Source organism: Sapajus apella, unplaced genomic scaffold (genome assembly GCF_009761245.1).
Source record: "Sapajus apella isolate SASKATOON/1434 unplaced genomic scaffold, GSC_monkey_1.0 scaffold20, whole genome shotgun sequence".
Classification (NCBI taxonomy): domain Eukaryota; kingdom Metazoa; phylum Chordata; class Mammalia; order Primates; family Cebidae; genus Sapajus; species Sapajus apella.
In genome coordinates this window covers 29,452,926-29,470,079 of record NW_022436960.1, presented here as the reverse complement: position 1 = coordinate 29,470,079, position 17,154 = coordinate 29,452,926, and the positions used below count along the sequence as shown (strand labels likewise).

Sequence of the window (17,154 nt, the reverse complement as noted above, 5' to 3'; positions counted from 1 at the left end):
AACGTTAGTATCCTGATATTTAAATAATTCCTAAAACTTGATATTCAAATCAAATAGTTTAAAATAAAATATCAATGGAAAATAGGCAAAATGTGCAAGCATTTTACAAAAGAACAGAAACAGCCCACGAGCACAGGAAAAAAAAAAAGTTCAACCTCATCAGTAATCAAGAAAATGTAAATCAAAATACCATATGATATTTTACATCTATCAGTTTGGCAAATATTAAAGAATCAAGACAATAACATATGAAGCAACAGGCATCTCATACTGTCATAGGAGCATAAATTGATATAACCATTTTGAAAAATAATTTGGCATCATCTAGGGAAGTTTAAGGATGTATATGCCCTTACAACCCAGCAATTCTATTTTTAGGTATATACCCTAGAGAAACTCTTACACATGTATGTGCACAAGGTGTGTACAATAATGTCTGTATAGCATTGCTTATTGTCTGTAATCAACAACCGAAATTAAAAAAAAAATACTGCTTGTGTACCAGGCACTGTTCTAAGCACTTTGTATACAATGATTCATGAAATTTTCACAAGAGTCCTATCAGGTTGATTCTATTTTTAATCTCCATTTCACAGATGAATAAACAGGCACAGAGAAGTTAAGTAATTTGACCAAGTAATTTGGTAAGTAGCAGAACCTCCTGGAGTCATAGTCTGTGCTCTCAGTCCCCATATTATACTACCTCTCAAAAATACACAACACTATACAAGATAATACTTAGGGATACATAAATATTTTACAGAACTGTAAACAAGAAAATTAGAAATGTGATTAAGGGCAATGTTATTTCTTAGGGAAAGGAAGGCAGGACGTAATTGGGAATGGTTCACATGGGGACTGCAAAAGTTTTCGTCACATTCTAAAGCTGAGTAGTAAACAAGTTCTTTTCATTATACTACATATACCTACATATGTTTTTTGTTTTTTGGTTTTTTTTGCATGTTTCAACTATTTCATATTTTTTGTTAGTTGGAAAGTAAGTCATCTAAAATCCTTTCTGGAATTGAGGAGAGAGATAAGGTATAGAAATATAAATACATACACATACAAAATTATGAAACATCTAACAAAAAGAAAAATAAGTAACACATATGAGTAATTATAAAATGAAAATCTCATTTTTGCTAAATGAATAAAGTTATTAACATTTAGTCTGAACAGCCAAATCTGGAAGGAACCAGAATCTTCTGAAGGGCCATTAGAAAGCTACAACGCTTAGGGAAATGGGGACTATTTCTCTTAAGAGATTTTTCTCCCTAAATTATGCTTGTTTGCTTTTCCTTGTTCTATAATCATAATTATGCTCCTAAATTTAGGTCTCTCTCACATACAAATTGGACGAGACAGGGATATACTTCAGAAAGTTCACTAAGAGAAAAAAACAGAAAACAAAAATTAACCCCTACACCACATACTTGATACACAAGACTCATTCAGGAAAGTTGACCCTAATACTTAAGACTGGTTTCCCATAGGGGGAAAAAAAAGGCCAAGCAGCCAAAAGTTTAAATTACTCACTCTTGATTTTTACATTAGTTTGTTCTAAACATAGCAATGTATAAACTAAAATATAAAACCATGGGCTGCATTGTGAATATCTGATTTTAAAAAAGTATACTCACAAATTACCTTAAATTAGCTAAAATTCCTTTTTCAGGAGACTTGAATCTCACTTAGATGTTCAATTCCAAAAATAGCGTTAAAGGCAATATCATATAAATTCAAAATTAGACTGAAAATATTTTACGTCATCCATAAAGTGCAGTACTGTACTATTTTGCAAAAAAATCCAACCCAGCCAGGGATTCTTTCTAGTATGGAACAGGGTGTTGTTTTCAACTAGACACAGTTGAAGTGGCTGGCCTATGTTTACGGGCTATGAAAAAGATGCCTAACACTAGAACCACACAACGTGCTCATATTTTAGGAGACACAAAAACATTATAGAGCAGAAACTCAATGAGTAGAGCTGCAGAAAGAATCATGTATACTATTTAATTCACGTTTTACTGTTCTCTAAACAAATTTTTTTCAGTGTTAATATATACAATTCCATTGTTTTTCTTTTTTCTTCTTTTTTTTGAGACATGGTCTTCCTGTGTTGCCCAGGCTAGAATGCAGTAGCACAATCACAGCTCACTGCAGCCTCAACTTCCTGGGTTCAAGTGATCCTCCAGTTTCAGACTCCCAAGTAACTGGGACTACAAGTACACACCGGTTAATTTTTAACCAAGCATGCCTGGTTAAGTTTTAAAATTTTTGTAGAGACAGGGTATCTCTAAGTTACCTAGGTTGGTCTCAAACTCCTAGGCTCAAGCAATCCTCTTGCATTAGCCACCCACCCGAAGTGCTGGGATTACAGGCGTAAACTACCATGCCCGGCCTCTATTCCCAGTCACACTACTATTCCAGAATTTTACAGAGAAAGTTACAAGAAAAAAATATGCACTGACTGTTCATCTGCCAAAAGCAAAATGAAAAATTTGTTCACTCACTTAAATGTAAGCTAAAATGCCAAATTAAATCATAATATTAAAGAATAGAATATTGTATACAAGCATAAAGTAGTTCCTTTTTGAATTTTCTTTCATTTCTACTATTTCTAATGACGTAGAGCTTGCTTTTTGACTTAGAGTGAAGAAAAAAAAATCCTTTTATTTGATCAAGCAAGTGAAAAAATGTAAGGAATCCTAGTCTCTCAGTATGGCCAAAGGACCTACAGAGGTAAGTTGTCTAGACAATCCCCTACTCCATCAATGAATTTTGTGAATTCTCTATTACATTAGATACTGTTCTAACTGGTATAATTTGCCTAACAGGAAACAATTTATAATTTACCAAGTTATGTCATTGGCTTGGTATTCCACCTGAGCACTGAGCCAAATAAACAGCAACAAAGTACAGCTTTATCACTAACAGCTAAATAAATATTTCCAATACTTAACTCACAAGACTAATAAAATTCATTTTAAAAGCTCATAGTTTTCAGATAAAAGTTAATTTACAAAGAGATTCATGGAAAGGTAGCAAGAACAAAGGATATTTATTTATTTATTTTAAAGACAGTTTCGCCATGTTGGCCAGGATGGTCTTGCTCTCTTGACCTCGTCATCTGCCCGCCTCCGCCTCCCAAAGTGCTGGGATTACAGGCGTGAGCCACCACACCAAGCCCGGTTTTTTTTTTGGCGGGGATGGAGGTGGGGGACAGAGTTTTCCCTGTTGTTATCCAGGCTGGAGTGCAATGGTACAATCTTGGCTCACTGCAACATCTGCCTCCCGGGTTCAAGCAATTCTCCTGCCTCAGTCTCCCAAGTAGCTGGGATTATAGGCACTCACTACCACACCTGGCTAATTTTTTTTTACTTACCAGAGATAGGCTTTCACCATGTTGGTCAGGCTGGTCTTGAACTCATGACCTCAGGTGATCCCCCAACTCGGCCTCCCAAAGTGCTAGGATTATAAGTGTGATTTACTGCACCTGGCAGGGTATCTTTTTTTTTTTTTTTAACCTTTTTTTTTAGATAGGGTCTCACTTTGTCACCCAGACTGGTGTGCAGTGGTGCAAACACAGTTCACTGCAGTGCTGATCTCCTGCGCTCAAGTGATTTTCCCACCTCACCCCTGAGTAGCTGGGACCACAGGCATGTGCCACCATGCCTGCCTAATTTTTGTATTGTTGGTAGAGACAGGATTTTGCCATGTTAGCTAGGCTGGTCTCAAACTCTTGGACACAAGTAATCCACCTGCCTTGGCCTCCCAAAGTGCTGGGATTACAGGCGTGAGCCAGCATACCTGCTCTAAACCTATCTATCTATCTTATCTATCTATCTATCTATCTATCTATCTATCTATCTATCTATCTATTTATTTATTTATTTTGAGACAGAGTCTCCCTCTGTTATCTATCTATCTATCTATCTATCTATCTATCTATCTATCTATTTATTTATTTTGAGACAGAGTCTCCCTCTGTTGCCCAGGCTGGAGTGCAGTGGCTCAATCTCGACTCACTGTAACCTCTGCCTCCGGGGTTCAAGTGATTTTCCTGTCTCAGCCTCCAGAGTAGCTAGGAGTACAGGTGGGTGTCACCATGTCCAGCTTTTTTTGTGTATGTGTGTGTATTTTTAGTACAAAATCCTGTTGGCCAGGATGGTCTCGCTCTCCTGACCTCATGATCTGCCTGCCTTGGCCTCCCAAAGTGCAGGGATTACAGGCGTGTGCCACCGCGCCTGGCCTAAACCTATTTCTTAAAAGAAATACTCAGCTATTGTGCAAACCTAGGATTAAGTGAATTTGAAATTTATTTTTACTTCAGTTTCCTTTTTTTTTTTTTTTTGATAGGCTACACGTTAGGGTTCCTTGAGTACTGTACTGCCTCATTTCATAAAACTCTGCCATCTACAGCATTTTCAAATAAGAAATTGTAAGAATAGACTAAGATTTTTCAATAGCTAAGACTAAAAATTACTTTGCTTCATCAGCTATCAAACCAGAGATTTTCAAACAACAAATTAAGTCTTGGCCATCCTAAATACTGGTATTTGAGAACAGAACACTGTCAGTTTGAATGCCACACTTCCCCAGAAACATATTACTCAGCCCTGAATACCATTTGGACTGAGTATTCTCAACCAAGGGATCACGTACCCCACAAGCTCTTCAGGCTCAGCAACCCCTTAATATTATGTACAAATATGAATATATGTGTGTCTGTGAAGTTTCTGGGGCCAGATTCTTCCACCATCAGAATCTCAAAGGATGTGTAACCACCAAAAAATTTAAAACCATTGATTTAACAGCATTCCATGATCCAAATCTATTATCTGACATTAATTTTAGGTTTCTGCCTTATTTTCACTTTCCCACTCACGTTGTCCACAAAATTCCTTCTATTGTTTTGATATGTGACTTTCCTATTCACCTTTAAAAATAATAATAGAAAGTCAAAGCTTCATAAAATGAAGAAGCACCCTATCAACTTGTAACTGCAGTCAAAGGTGGTTTCAAAAGTTGAAGCTATATGTACATGTTTTTTAAACGTTTTTTAAAAGCCATCTTTTCTGAGAGACTTTTCTTGCATTTACAAAAACAATCTTATATTTTCGTTGCTCGCTTGCCTTTCAAATGAGAAAACACTGGTGAACTGAATTTGTGATTTGATGGTATTTACCTTTTCAAGCACGTTAAGGCTGGGCGCAGTGGCTCACGCCTGTAATCCCAACACTTTTGGAGGCTGAGGCAGGTGGATCAGCTGAGGTCAGGAGTTCGAGACCAGCCCAGCCAACATGGCAAAACCCTGTCTCTACTAAAAATACAAAAATTAGCTGGGTGTGGTGGCACACAGCTGTAATCCCAGCTATTCAGGGGGATGAGGCACGAGAATCACTTGAACCTCAGCGGTGGAGGCTGCAGTGAGCTGAGATTTTGCCACAGCACTCCAGCCAGGGCGGTAGAATAAGAATCTGTCTCAAAATAATAACAATAGTAATAAGGCATAAGACTTTACAGATAAAAATACATATAGCCATCACCCAAACTCCACAATACACATACACACAGAATGACTTCATTAGAATAATATTACTTTAAAAATTAAAACTTTACTTACAAAACAAAATGATTTTGCTCTGATATAGCAAGGACTGATTCAAGCAAGGAACATCTTGATGTAAAAGGACAGAAGTGCTGAGGATGCTAGCCTAGTTTTTACACTAGCTTTCCTCCTGCATCTGTCAAGTGTGGGATGAGAAAAGATGCTGGAATCTGGAGACGCAGACTAGAATAAAAATATTATTTGATTCCAAGAATGGGGAGGCGGTGGAGGAAATGGGGTAGAAGAGAGAAAAAAATGCCACTGGAAAAATTACAGAAATAAGAAATAAGAAGCTGTTAAAAACAGCTCTGCTTCCCTTTACTGACAAATAACTTGGCAAAATATCTATACATCTCTCTTCAATTCTTCAGTCTGCTCTAGTCTTATTCCTCTCTCTTTCCCTCACCCCCGATTCCCCCTACCAAACCGTCAAAAAAAGACTTCTAAAATACATCTCAAAACTGTCCACTGCACTTAATCTTCACCACCCATAGTCCAAGGTAACTTTGTGTCTTACCTGGACTAGTATAAGCCACTAGTATTTATTTCTATGTCCTCTATTGTCCCTCTCTAATCAGCTATGTACAGTGTAGTAACCATAATCTTCAAAAACATAAAATGGATCATGGCATTGCTTAATAGTTCCATGACTTTTCAATGTATCTTCAAATAAAATCCAAACTTTCATTATACAGTGAGTCAGTATGGCATAATTCACACTTCTCAAGATGTGGTGCTTACAATAGTACCAGAATATCACAAATACACAGTACATATTAGCATATAAAGGTATGGCCCCGGCTCAGTGCAGTGGCTCACGCCTGTAATCCCGACACTTTGGGAGGCTGAGGCAGGTGGATCACCTGAGGTCAAAGTTCGAGGCCTGTCTGGCCTACAGGGTGAAACCCCATCTCTACTAAAAATACAAAGAAGGCCAGGTGCAGTAGCTCACACCTGTAATCCCAGCACTTTGGGAGGCTGAGGCAGGCGGATCACCTGAGGTCAGGAGTTTGAGACCAGTCTGGCTAACATGGTGAAACTCTGTTTCTACTAAAAATACAAAAAAAATTAGCCAGGTGTGGTGGCACATGCCTATGTAATCCCAGCTACTCGGGAGGCTGAGGCAGGAGAACTATTTGAACCCAGGAGGTGGAGGTTGCAGTGAGCCAAGTTCACACCACTGCACTCCAGCCTGGGTGACAAGAGTAAAACTCCATCTCAAAAGAAAAAAAAAAAAAGGCTGGGCAGCACACACCTGTAATTCCAGCACTTTGGAAGGCTGAGGTGGACAGAATACCTGAGGTCAGGAGTTCAATACCAGCCTGGCCAACATGGGGAAAGCCCACCTCTACTAAAAATACAAAATATGAGCCGGGCTTCATGGTGGGTGCCTATAATCCCAGCTACTCTGGAGGCTGAGACAGGATAATCGGTTGAACCCAGGAGGCGGAGGTTGCAGTGAGCTGAAATCACAGCGTTGCACTCCAGCCTGGGCAACAAAGCAAGACTTCGCCAAAAAAAAAGGTATGGCCCCTGCATGTCTCTCTTGCCTTGAGGTGACATTCTTTCCAACTAACTCTTTATAAGCCTTTCAGTTAAATGCAAGCTCATTCTCACTCTAGGCCTGTTGTTTCCCTCTCCCTGAAATACTCTTCTCCCAGACCCCTTCACCAGTACATTTGTCTCCCACTAATACTTAACTCTCAACCTAAATGTTGACATCTTCTTTTTCTACATTCTAAATACCATCCTGTATAATTCCTTATTATATACTACTCTTTTCACTTCCTTCACAGTGTTTTATATATTTTTTCTTTTTTTTTGGCACAGGGTCTTAATCTGTCACCCAGGCTGGAGTGCAGCACAATCTCAGCTCACTGCAGTCTCAACCTCTCTGGTTCAATCAATTCTCCCATCTCAACCTCCAGAGTAAGTGGAACTACAGGTGCATGCCACCACACCTAGCTAATTTTTGTATTTTTTGTAGAGATGGGGTTTCACCATGTTACCCAGGCTAGTTTTGAACTCCTGAGCTCAAGCAACCCGCCTGCCTCAGCCTCCAAAAGTGCTGGGATTATAAGTGTGAGCCACTGCACCTGGTCTATAGTTTCTAATTACTTTATTTGTTTCACTGCTTCAGCTCTTCCTTGATCATCAGATGCTTCAGCGTCCATTCCATAAATTATCTAACTTGCTAAAGGTAGAAAGCATTGGTTTCTGTTCTTTGTAACTAAAATAATCTTAACTAATGTAAGTATTAAGTATTCTCCTTTGACCAAGAAGCTAAATAATTGGTCACTAATATACATATGTCAAAGCCTGTGCTATGATTATACATAGATTCTTCCTTTTTTTGATGTTTCAGAATTTTTTTTTTTTTTTTAGTTTTATTTTCTGGTTTGGGGGTACATGTGAAGGTTTGTTACATAAATAAACACGTGTCATGAGGGTTTGTTGCATATATTATTTCAACACCCAGGTATTAAGCCCAGTACCCAATAGTTATCTTTTCTGCTCCTCTCCCTCCTTCTACCCTCCCCACTCAAGTAGACCCCTGTGTCTGTTGTTTTCTTCATGTTCGTAAGTTCTTATCATTTAGCTCCCATCGTTAATTAAATAATATTCTATATCCAACAAAGTATTGTGCTAGGTACTAGAAGAGCCCAGATAAATTTTTTTTTATTTTAAAATAATTTTATCAAGACCTCAAGGTCTTGAATGATATAAGCACACAATGAAAGAGATAGAAAAAGGGCATTTCAAATAGCAAAATGGGGTAGGATGAAAACTCATGTAAAAATATGTATTTCCTCAAAACTAAGATACTACTGATTATAAGAAGCACCACTATTTTATGTTCCACCAAAAAAGAAAAAAATGGAGGCCAGGTGCACTGGCTAACACCTATAATCTCCAGGAAAAGGGAGAGGGGGAGAAATAGGTGAGAGAAAAAGAAAATTATCAAATTATCATCTGATTTTTTTTTTTTTTTTTTTGAGACAGCGTCTCACTCTTGTCACCCAGGCTGGAGTACAGTAGTATGATCACAGCTCACTTCAGCCATTACCTCCCAGACTAGATGATCCTCCCACCTCAGCCTCCTGAGTAGCTAGGACTACAGGTGTATACCACCATGCCCAGCTATTTTTTTTTATAGAGATGGAGTTTTGCCACACATTACCCAGGCTGGTTTTGAACTCATGGGCTCAAGTGACCCACATGCTTCGGCCTCCCAAAGTGCTGAGATTACAGGTGTAATCCATTGCACCTGGCCTATCACTCTATCATTAATAGAAAATCAGTCTTCCAAGAACCTCAGCAAGTCTCAATAATATGAAATATTGGTTATTCATTAAAATTTCTTATCAAAAACTATTTAGAATACTGAATACATACCACCCCAGCAAAATATTAAATATTATCAAAAGGTGGAGAAAAGGCCATTGGAAAGAGTGCTCATGGGCTAGGTGCAGTGGCTCATGCCTATAATCCTAGCACTTTGGTAGGCTGAGGCAAGAGGGTCGCTTGAGTCTAGGAGATCGAAACCAGCCTAAGCAATATAGTGAGACCCTCTCTCTATTAAGAAAAGAAAAACTGGCTGGGTGCAATGGCTCATGCCTGTAATCCCAGCACTTTGGGAGGCCCAGGCGGGTGAATCATGAGGTCAGGAGTTTGAGATCAGCCTGACCAACATGGAGCAACCCTGTCTCTATTGAAAATAGAAAAAACTTAGCTGGGCATGGTGGCGCATGCCTGTAATCTTAGCTACTCGGGAGGCTGGGGCAGGAGAATCATTTGAACCCAGGAGGCAGAGGTTGCAGTGAGCCGAGATCACGCCACTACATGCCAGCCTGGTCAACAAAAGCAAAACTCCATCTCAGAAGGGAAAAAAAAAAAAGAAAAATTTAGGCTGGGCATCACGGCTCATGCCAGTAATCCCAGCACTTTGGGAGGCTGAGGTGGGCGGATCACCTGAGGTCGGAAGTTTGAGACCAGCCTGACCCACAAGGAGAAACCCCATCTCTACTAAAAATACAAAATTAGCCGGCCATGGTTGCACTGGCCTGTAATCCCAGCTACTCCAGAGGCTGAGGCAGGAGAATCACTTGAACCCAAGGTGGGGAGGTTGCGGTGAGTCGAGATAACGCCATTGCACTCCAGCCTGGGCAACAAGGCGAAACTCCATCTCAAAAAAGAAAGAAAGAAAGTAAAATTTTAAATAAATAAAGCCAGGCACAGTGGCTCATGCCTATAATTCCAGCACTTTGGGAGGCTAAGGCAAGTGGATCACCTGAGGTCAGGAGTTCGAGACCAGCCTGGCCAACATGGCAAAACCCCATCTCTACGAAAAATACAAAAAATTAGTTGGGCACAATGGCCTGCGCCTGTAGTCCCAGCTACTCAGGAGGCTGATACAGACAATCACTTGAGCCTGGGAGGTGGAGGCTGCAGTGAGTCGAGATCACGCCATTGCATTCCAGCCTGGGCAACAGAGTAAAACCTTGCTCCAAACAACAACAAAAAAACAACAAAAACTCTAGACAAAACTAATGCATTCCTAAAGACACTCTCTAAAAACTGATCTAACTAGAAACACAATCCTAAACGAAACCACTTAGAATACTGAATACATACCTCCCCAGCAAAATATTAAGCCCATCATCCCCCAAAATACCATGCATACAGAGTTAAACAGGAGTTCAACCAAACTTTAAAAAAAAAAAAAAAAAAAAAAGGTCATTCCAGTCCTTAATAAATCTTTTCTGGGGGAAAATAATTTCTAACTCATTATTAGGCTGGCATAATCTAGATACCAAAACCAAACAAGGACAAGAAATTAAAATTATGGGCCAATTTCATCTGTGGATGAACATAGATGCAAAAATCATACACAGTCTCATGCTTGTAATCCCAGCACTTTGGGAAGCTTAGGCGGGAGGATTGCTTAAGCCCAGGAGTTTGAGACCAGCCTGGGCAACATAGCAAGACTGCATCTCTACAAAAAATGTTAAAAATAGCCAGGCATGATGGTGCACCCTTGTAGTACCAGCTGTTCAGAAGGCAGATGTGAGATGAACACTTGAGCTCAGGAGTTCGAGGCTACAGTGAGTTATGATCACACCACCGCACTCCAGACTGGGTGACAGAACAAGATTCCATCTCTTAAAAAACAAAACAAAACAAAATTAATAAACTAAATCCAACTATTTATTTTTTTCTAAAAAGTCCATAATGACAGAGTTGGGTTTATTTCAGTAATTCTACATTATAAATGTCAACACCACATTAACAAAATAAAGGAGGAAAACTATGTGATCATTTTGTAAATGCAGAAAACACATTTGATAAAATTCAATGCTCATTCTTCACACACACAAAAATCTTAGCCTACTAGGAAAAGAAATGCTTTTAAGCTAGGAAAAGTTTCTATCAAAAATATATAGGAGGCCGGGCACAGTGGCTTAAGCCTGAAATTCCAAAACTTTGGGAGGCTGAGGTGGGCGGATCACCTGAGGTAAGGAGTCTGAGGCCAGCCTGGCCAACAAGGTGAAACCCCATTTCTGCTAAAACGACAAACATTAGCCAGGCATGGCAGTGCCCACCTGTAGGGCCAGCTACTTGGGAAGCTGAGGTGGGAAAATCACTTGAGCCTGGGAGGCTGAGGCTGCCGTGAGTTGAGACTGTACCACTGCACTCCAGCCTGGGTGACAGGGTGAGACCCTGTCTCAAAATAAATAAAAATTGATACACACACACACACACACACACACACACACACACACACACACACACACACAGAAAACCTTAGTCTTAACAGCGAAACAAAATAAACACTTCCTCTAAAAAAATTAAGTACAACATAAGAATGGCCACTATTTTTTTTAGACAGGGTCTTGTTCTGTTGTCCAGGCTACAGTGCTGTGGCACGATCGTGGCTCAGTGCAGTCTCAACCTCCTGGGGTTACGCAATCCTTCCACTTCAGCCTTCTGAGTAGCTGGGACTACAGGTTATGTACCACCACACCTAGCTAGTTTTTAATTTTTTTGTAGAGATGGGATCTTGCTATGTTGCCCAGGCTGATCTCAAATTTCTGGGGTCAAGCAAAGGAATGCCTACTATTAACACTTGCACTGAATACTGTACTAAATAGTTAAGGCAAGAGAAAGTAATAAAGCACAGGAAAGAAACAAAACAGAAATGGGAAGAAAACAAGAGGAAAAATATGCCATTTACAATAGAAACAAGAAATAAGGTCTGTTACTTTTTCTTTTTTTAAGACAGTTTCACCGTGTTGCCCAGGCTGGAGTGCAGCGATGCAATCTCAGCTCACTGCAACCTCCACCTTCCAGGTTCAAGCAATTCTCGTGCCTCAGCTTGCCAAGTAGCTGGGATTACAGGCATGTGTCACCAAACCTGGCTAATTTTTGTATTTTCAGTAGAGCCAGGGTTTTGCCATGTTGGCTAGGCTGGTCTTGAACTCCTAGCCTCAAGGGATCTGCCTGTCTCAGCCTCCCAAAGTGTTGGGATTACAGGCATGAGCCATCATGCCTGGCCATCTTATTTTTCTTCATGGAAAAAAGAGAAAATAATTTACTGAAAAATATTTTAAATATCTAAATAACCAAAAAGATACTTTGATCGAGGATAGTTAAGTCTCAATACCATAAAAGAAAGAAAGAAATTAAATGTATGTGTAGAATAAAAGCTATAAGCTGGGCATGGTGGTGCATGCCTGTAATACTAGCACTTTCAGAAGCTGAGGTGGAAGGACTGCTTGAGCCCCAGAGTTTCAGACCAGCTTGGGCAACATAGCAAGACTCTGTTTTTATAAGAAAAAATTTAACAATTAAAAAAAAATAAAGCTACAGAGCTCTGGGGTTCATATACAAAGCAGGTCCCATTCTTTAAATAATAGCTTTTGAATTATTGTGTAATTTTACTCAAATTATCTCCCATTCATGGATATTTATGCAAGAGATATAAACTTATTATTAGTAAATAATCAGGGCCAGGTGAGGTGGCTCACACCTGTAATGCCAGCACTTTGGGAGGCCAAGGTGGGAGGATCAGGAGGTCAGGAGATCGAGACTGACCAACATGGTGAACAGGACTTTGGGATTCTGATAGCTACGATAAACAAGTATGAGAAAAGAATACATGATCGGTACATGGCTGAATTCTAGCTGAATGTGCTGTGGTTCCACTGGTTCAAAAGTCATTCAGAATACACATTCACCATAGTAAAAGTTCTAATAAGCACTCCTGCAAGTGATGCAATGTTGCCAACATTTTATGTAATATATGAGGTTTTGGTTCTTGGTATTCTTCTATCAAGACTGCCAAAACACCATCTCCTAAAAAGCTACCTGAAAATGTGGACATTTATTCTAAAGACAAATTGCATTCTGAGGGAGAAGACAGACAAAATACATTCATAATGCAATGACCATGTTAGGCTCAATGGGAACTTGTAGTGGACCTACGTATAAACCTTATATATGTAAGGCTCTTGTACACGTGAGATCTATAAGCAGTTTCCCAAGTTGCTTTACAATAGACCTAAATTTGATCAAATGAATGACATTCTTTAGATCTAACTTATTCAAATTTAATTTTGGTTTATGTAAGTTTTGTCATATCCTACATTGCTGCCTAAACATTGCTTTATCTAAATTTCCTAATACAAAATTAGATATGATGATAATTTGCTTCACTGGTTGCTAGGAGATGACAATACTAATCACTGACATTCACCGAATGCTAACTGTGTGCCAGGCATTGTTGTAAATGCTTTGTATATATTAAATCATTCAATATTTACAAACTTATCAGGTGGATAATATTACCATCACCATTTTACAGATAGAAAAACTGAAGTATGGAAAAGTTAAGTAACTTTCTCAATGTCACACAACAAGTAAATGAAGCGGTTTAAGGGTTCATACCCAAGTAGTCTGTCTCCAGAGACTAGACCTTTAATTACCATTCATACTGCTTTTCACAATATTGAAAAGATATGTGAAATTATTATAAAGGACAAAAACACTCAGCATTAAAAATATTATAAGTAAGAGTTAAAAAACAGTTAAGCAATATTAATACTAATACAACTTATCACAGGTTGATACTTCACAGCTATTTTGGATTCATGGTTATGATTAAGAGTTTTGAAGTTGGACAGACCTGGCTCTGAATCTTGGCTGTGCCCTTTACAAGTTGTGTGATTTTGGACAAGTTTCGTAACTTCAACAAGCCTCAGTTTCCTCATCTGTAAAATGAGAATAATAAACATCTCACAAAGTTGTTGTTAGTAACATAATTATTGCTGCATTACACTAATATAGTAACTGCAAACAAAACACATATACACAAAATAAAGAGAAGGAGATCCCAATTTTCCCCATAAAACAAAGACTTTATTATGATGATATAACAAAGATGATCACTCCAAGTTACTCCAGCAACTGTAAGATCCACACACTAATGTAGGACCATAATCTCTAATACATGACAAATAATTCCCCTACATAAAAGTCAAATATCTATAAATTACTGGATCTTTGAAATAAAATACTCTCTCTCTCTCTCTCTCTATATATATATATATATATATATATAAAATAAGACAAATAGATAGGTTATTTATTGAGAGCAGCTCCCACAAATCCCATCTTACACATATCTCTAGTAAAACTGGTAATTAGTATTCAATTCAAGGGGCCCAAAACAGGAAGAGCTGTGTCAAGAAGCATCAATTTGGGCCCGGCACAGTGGCTGATGTCTGTAATCCCAGCACTTTGGGAGGCTGCAGCAGGATAATCACTTGACCCCAGGAGTTCAGGACCAGGCTGAGCAACATAGGGAGACCTCACCTCCACAAAAAAATTTAAAAATTAGCCAGATATGGTGACGTGCACCTGTGGTCCCAGCTACTCCGGAGGCTGAGGCAGGAGGACAGCTTCAGCCTGGGAGATGGAGGCTGCAGCAAGCTGTGATCATGCCATTGCACTCCAGCCTGGACAACAGAATGAGACCCTGTCTCAAAAAAAAAAAAAAAAAAAAAAAAAGAATCGATTCGTGTGGTACTGATAGGAAGGAATATTTACAAGAGATAAACAGAAAAAAGAAAGACATATTGCCAAAGTTGTAGGGAAAATGAACCGCAGAGGTCACTTGAATATGAGGGAAACTTCAAAACACTCTAGAGTATCTCCATGTTTAATCCCACAGTCCTATATTTATTTCCATTTTCACATGAACATAAACAAAAAATTCCATTTATTTTCTTGTAGCAAACAGTAGTTTCTGCAAAGTGTTAAAAAACAACAACGACAACTAAAAACTTGGCTTGGAATTTGTTTTGCATATTTACTTCTGTCCCCAAAGAAAATATGTGACTGCTAAGAGGTAAATATTATAGAATGACAGCTATAGAACTGAGATTTGGTTTTCAAAAATGGAAAGTGGTCACAGAGTATCTATTCAGCTATACAGCTATATACTAAAGATTTGATTTACAAAGAAAATTACACAAGCAAAATTAAACTATGAAATGGTATTCAAGGTTAGAAACATGGCAATCAGATAAACTATTTACAGAGAACCTACTGTGTGTGATGCAGTCGTCATTATACTCAGTATTAACAGGAGTTCAGAAAACCACCAACATAATCTGTAAACTCTAGGTTCTCATAATCAAGAAAAAGGAATATAAAAAGTCTATATGACAAAATACTGCAAATGCTTTAAGAAAGGCACAAATCACAACATACCTTAAGAGGAGGCTGAGATCACTAACCTGGAGAGAGGAAACGAGAAAAGACTTCATAGAAATTGCAGCATTTGAAAAGTGGAATTCCAACAACCCCAACTTCTGAATATAAAAACAACTTAAACTAAAAAGTATTCCTTCTGTTAGTATAGAAGTGCATATTGCCAAAAGAAAAATAAAAGAAAAAAAAAGTGTATATTGCCTCTCAGTTGCCACTAAAATGGAAGGTAGATAATAAAAACGTACTAAATAAATCAATAGAATCTTTTTCTCTTCTCTTTTCTTTTAGGAGATGGAGTCTCACACTACCATCCAGGCTGGAGTGTAGTGGTGTGATCTCGGCTCACTGCAACCTCCGCCTCCTGGGTTCAAGCAAGTCTCCTGCTTCAGCCTCCTGAGTAGCTGGGATTACAGGCGCTCGCCACCAAGCCCAGCTAGTTTTTTGTATTTTTAGTAGAGACAGGGTTTCACCATGTTGGCCAGACTGGTCTCAAACTCCTGACCTCATGATTCACCCGCCTGGGCCTCCCAAAGTGCTGGGACTACAGGCATGAGCCACTATACCCAGCCCTAGAACATTTTCAAGAAGGTTTTTGACAATAATAACCATATCTTCAACTGCAATTTACTTTCAAATACTGTACTTAGAATTTTACACTAACAACCCCAGTGCGGTGGCTCATGGCTGTAATCCCAGCACTTTGGGAGGCAAAGGTGGGTGGATCACCTGAGGTCAGGAGTTCAAAACCAGCCTGACCAACATGGAGAAACCCCCTGTCTACTAAAAATAAAAAATTAGCCAGGCGTGGTGGTGCATGCCTGTAAACCCAGCCACCCGGGAGGCTGAGGCAGGAGAATCGCTTGAATCCAGGAAGTAGAGGTTGCAGTGAGCTGAGATTGTACCACTGTACTCCCTCTAGGCAACAAGAGTGAAACTCTGTCTCAGTAAATAAATAAAAGAATTTTAGGCCGGGCGCGGTGGCTCACGCCTGTAATCCCAGCACTTTGGGAGGCCGAGGCAGGTGGATCACGAGGTCAAGAGATCGAGACCATCCTGGTCAACATGGTGAAACCCCGTCTCTACTAAAAATACAAAAAATTAGCCGGGCATGGTGGCGCGTGCCTGTAGTCCCAGCTGCTCGGGAGGCTGAGGCAGAAGAATTGCCTGAACCCAGGAGGCGGAGTTTGCAGTGAGCCGAGATCGTGCCATTGCACTCCAGCCTGGGTAACAAGAGCGAAACTCCGTCTCAAAAAAACAAAAACAAAAACAAAAACAAAATTTTACACTAAGAAATTTTAAAAAAAGAATTTTAATTACAGATTTGAAATAATAGACCATTCATTCAATTATTAATACTTTATAAAGTGAAAAAGTATAACTGGACACAAAAATTACCTCTAAGAATTAAAGCAGTAAGACACAAAGGGATGTGAAATGAGTTACACAGAGTTGACTAATCAAAGGAAGCCTAATTTTCTGTCCACATCTCTTCCCACCTCCAAAAGAGAAACTTATCAAATGCATTTTATGAAAAAGACACTTTAAAAAGTGTCTTTAGTAACAGATTTACATAAGATACAAAATTCTTTTTAAAAAGTTTATTAAAGTATAACATATGTAGAAAGAAGCATACAAAGTGTACAGCTCAATTACTTTTCACAAAGAAACACACAGGCCAGATGCGGTGGCTTATGCCTGTAATCCCAGCACTTTGAGAGGCCAAGGCGGGTGGATCATCTGAGGTCAGGAGTTTGAGACCAGCCTGA

The 17,154-nt window shown here is 39.1% G+C and overlaps 1 protein-coding gene across 9 annotated transcripts in view; it reads right to left on the bottom strand.

Annotated features, from left to right (window-relative positions):
• NUMB (NUMB endocytic adaptor protein) overlaps positions 1 to 15,677 on the bottom strand; it is a 108,029-nt gene extending 92,352 nt beyond the window's left edge. Inside the window, exons 1-2 of one of the 9 annotated variants that reach the window (XM_032287932.1) lie at positions 15,389 to 15,677; positions 13,800 to 13,884 (exon numbers count right to left, since the gene is read on the bottom strand). The gene's annotated coding sequence lies outside the window, so the exon portion shown is untranslated. Of the gene's footprint in view, positions 1 to 13,799; positions 14,196 to 14,533; positions 14,554 to 15,388 lie in introns of those variants that run through there. The other 8 variants (XM_032287933.1, XM_032287934.1, XM_032287936.1 and 5 more) reach the window with 8 other exon arrangements.
• Positions 15,678 to 17,154: the final 1,477 nt, after the last annotated feature.